This window comes from Lolium rigidum, chromosome 2, assembly GCF_022539505.1.
Source record: "Lolium rigidum isolate FL_2022 chromosome 2, APGP_CSIRO_Lrig_0.1, whole genome shotgun sequence".
Taxonomy (NCBI): domain Eukaryota; kingdom Viridiplantae; phylum Streptophyta; class Magnoliopsida; order Poales; family Poaceae; genus Lolium; species Lolium rigidum.
Window position 1 is genome coordinate 180,576,475 of NC_061509.1, and position 3,152 is coordinate 180,579,626.

The 3,152-nt window shown below is 45.4% G+C and overlaps 1 long non-coding RNA gene across 1 annotated transcript; it reads right to left on the reverse strand.

Moving 5' to 3' along the window:
- Positions 1-881: 881 nt before the first annotated feature.
- Positions 882-1,719, reverse strand: LOC124687778. Its single transcript, XR_006998300.1, has 3 exons — positions 1,676-1,719; positions 1,265-1,318; positions 882-945 (listed from the first exon to the last, which is right to left on the reverse strand). It is a non-coding gene; the product is annotated as an uncharacterized LOC124687778 (long non-coding RNA).
- Between the last annotated feature and the right edge of the window lie 1,433 nt (positions 1,720-3,152).

Here is a 3,152-nt window from a genome sequence, read left to right on the forward strand (position 1 = left end):
CCGTTCAACCAATAATGGATCACGGATCCGGGACGAAATATAACACAAACCGCAAGGAATTCTCAAAGAAACTCAATGAAAAATAACCACAAAAAAGGAGAGAGAGAAGCGACGAACTCACCGAACCACTCCGTCGGTCCACATCTTGCTTGCCTGCCTCCTCTAGCCATTTAAAGAAAAAATATTACCAAGGCTACTAAACCAATACATAGGGTCACACATTTAGCATAAGGCACACCACTTAGACATCTCAGAATTCATGAGAAAAAAGTAAATAGTTTTGCAAACAAATAAACAGAATGTAGGCATGTGCATTGTGTGATTTATCTAATTCTTAGTAAGCTCTTTGGGCAGGGTTCAAGCCTGAGAAGTCATAATATAGAATTGATCCGATAACCTGCATAGCCTCGGTATCATCATTTAAAAAACAGTTCGAGATTATTTTGTTAAATAATGGAAGCCTTATTTGTGCATTTGAGCATACATATCCAAAGAAATCTTGGAATATATGTAACCAAAATATATCTTGCAGCCTCCATTTCCTCGCAGAGAATCGGAAAAAGAATATAACACCAGGCATGTCGGCCCCTAATCATGTTAAAATCAGTAACACCGCCACCAACTCATATCCAAAGAAATCTTGGAATATATGTAACCACATACCTGTGGGCAGTACGGACATGGCATGAGGGTGATGTCTTGATGACCCCGAGGCATGCCTAATATATTGGTAATGCACCGTTGACCAACCATATAGACAAGGTATACTCTAGAAATTAGTATGACATGACCAAATCGCTCACCTCATGAAGTAATCAGAGAATGCGTACTTAGAAGCCAAACCAATGGAAGCATCCATTGTTAAAGTTAAAATATTTGAGGAGGAAACTGAAACTTGTAAGTATATGTTGCACTAATCCATCAGCAGCAGCAGTGTAGTGGCACCTACAATTGAAAAATAGTAAGGCATGTAAATTTCTATTTGGTCTTTATCGTTATAAAGAGATAATTGTGGAACCGAGACATTTTCTTTATAGGCCTACGAGCATTGTCACAACTTTTGTGTTTTACCCATAGGTTTGGCAAAAATTAAGATACAATATTTCTAGAATTATAAATCAAATAGAATAAACAAGCAACATTGTGAGATGTTAGGCCTGAATATCAACATGAGAAATGATGTGAGCAAGACCTTCCCAGCTCAATTTTTTCCTATCTAATAGGTAGTAGGATGAAGAAAAATATAAGAAAAGTATCGTCATACCTCATCCATTGGCACAATCTAGCCGATCTGAGGCTGGCCACATAACCTATCAACCTGCACAAACTTTCATTATAAGAATCTAAATATTATCAGTCTTAGGACACCACACAAAAGCTATCTGAAATATGAGAACTTACAAATCAAGATGGAAATAAGGAGCTCAAATGACTAAATGAGAACTTCATTTGTTGAATAGGTTTATTTGGGCACGTAACTATCATTAGCTAGGGAGGCATTGCTACTTTGCTAGTCACATAATTGATAGGGGGATACAGTATACATGTAAGCCATTGTTTGCTATAGCTAAATTTCAGAAAAAGTTAACTATTGACAAGAATACATTACATGGATTAATCCTACTGTGAAACCTTACATCTTTTAGAAAAAGTAAATTATTGAGTAGAATATTACATGGATAAATCCTTCTGTCCAACCATATTGCCTTTTCACCAAACACCTTGTAGGCACAAATTATAAAGAGCTGCACAAACATAGATGAAAAGGGTTAGATCAAAAGAGAATAATAATGAAAGAGAGAGAGGACGAGGAGGAGGCAAATCGGTGGGGAAAATAGAACCAAGGACACGGGCAAACACATGCCCTAGCAAGAGCCAAACATGTGCTGAATCAACACCACATGAATGGCTCCACACATGCCGTCGAGGCGTCGTGGTGGGGAAGAGCCAGGCCGGCCGTTGGCCGCGGGCTGCCGGCGGAGACGACGTCGTCGGCGGTGCGGCGCACGGCGAGGGCCGTCTAGGCGTCGTGGTGGGGCAGAGCCAGGCCGGCCGTTGGCCGCGGGCTGCCGGCGGAGACGACGTCGGCGGCGGCGCGGCGCACGGCGAGGGCCGCCGCCGCCTCCCGCAGCTCCCGCGCCGCCTCAGCCGTGGCCGCCGCCTGCTCCTCCAGGCCGCACGCGTCGCCGTCGGCCATGTCTTCCGGCTGCGCCTTCCTGGCCTGGCGCGCGGGGTGGCATCCTGAGCAGGAGAAGAGAAGGGCGTGGGGATTGGGGAATGGGGTGAGAGGCCACGCCGCGTATCTCCTTCCCCACGCCGATCGTCCTCGTCGCCGGGAGGAGCACGTGCTGCCCCGTCGCCATGGCAACCTTGGGTGGGCGGCGGCTAGAGGGGATTGGGGAGGAAACGCTCGGGACGGGATTGGAGACTCGCGGCTAGGGTTTTCTCGTTTGGATCCTCCTTTTTGTCTCACGTTAGCATCCCGTGCCTATTTTTGGCTGAGCTGTGACTACCCACGGTGAGCGACGAGCGGACCCGGACGAAGGTGGGTCCCGAACGCAGCTGCAGGCGGGTAGATCATGGCCGTTGCATGGCTTTGCCTAGTGGGATTCTGCCCAGAATAAACGGCCAAGATGCACTTATGGAAAGATCCGATGGTGGAGAAGCTGAAATCGCTGTGAGAGCCCCATGGGGGTGCAACAATCATACCTTTAGATACTTTCATACCAAACTGTTGCATGCCTCTTTGAAATGGCGAGACGACAGAACCAGCCACCTCCTTGCATCGTTTGGCAAAAGAAAAGTCCCTAAAGGACCACTTAGCAAAAGTATGCATGTCATTAAAAATTAAGAAACACCGATAATCAAATACGGCGCAGCAAACCGCGCACTGTCCTTCTAGTGATTATCCATTCGTGGTGCGAAAGAAAGGGTCACGTGATGCATAACACCATTTCGTACATGGATTATTTAGATATGTGATGATCTTGAGGTGCGAAGTTTTACTGAAGTTGGAGATTACTTGCTGGGAGTTTTACTAACGAGCATGTGTGCTTAACTTTTTTATATGGACAGGAGTATCGGTGTTTTCCTGTCAAGAAAAATATTATGCGCTAGAAGAGCATTAGAAGGATAAAAAAACATATCCACAA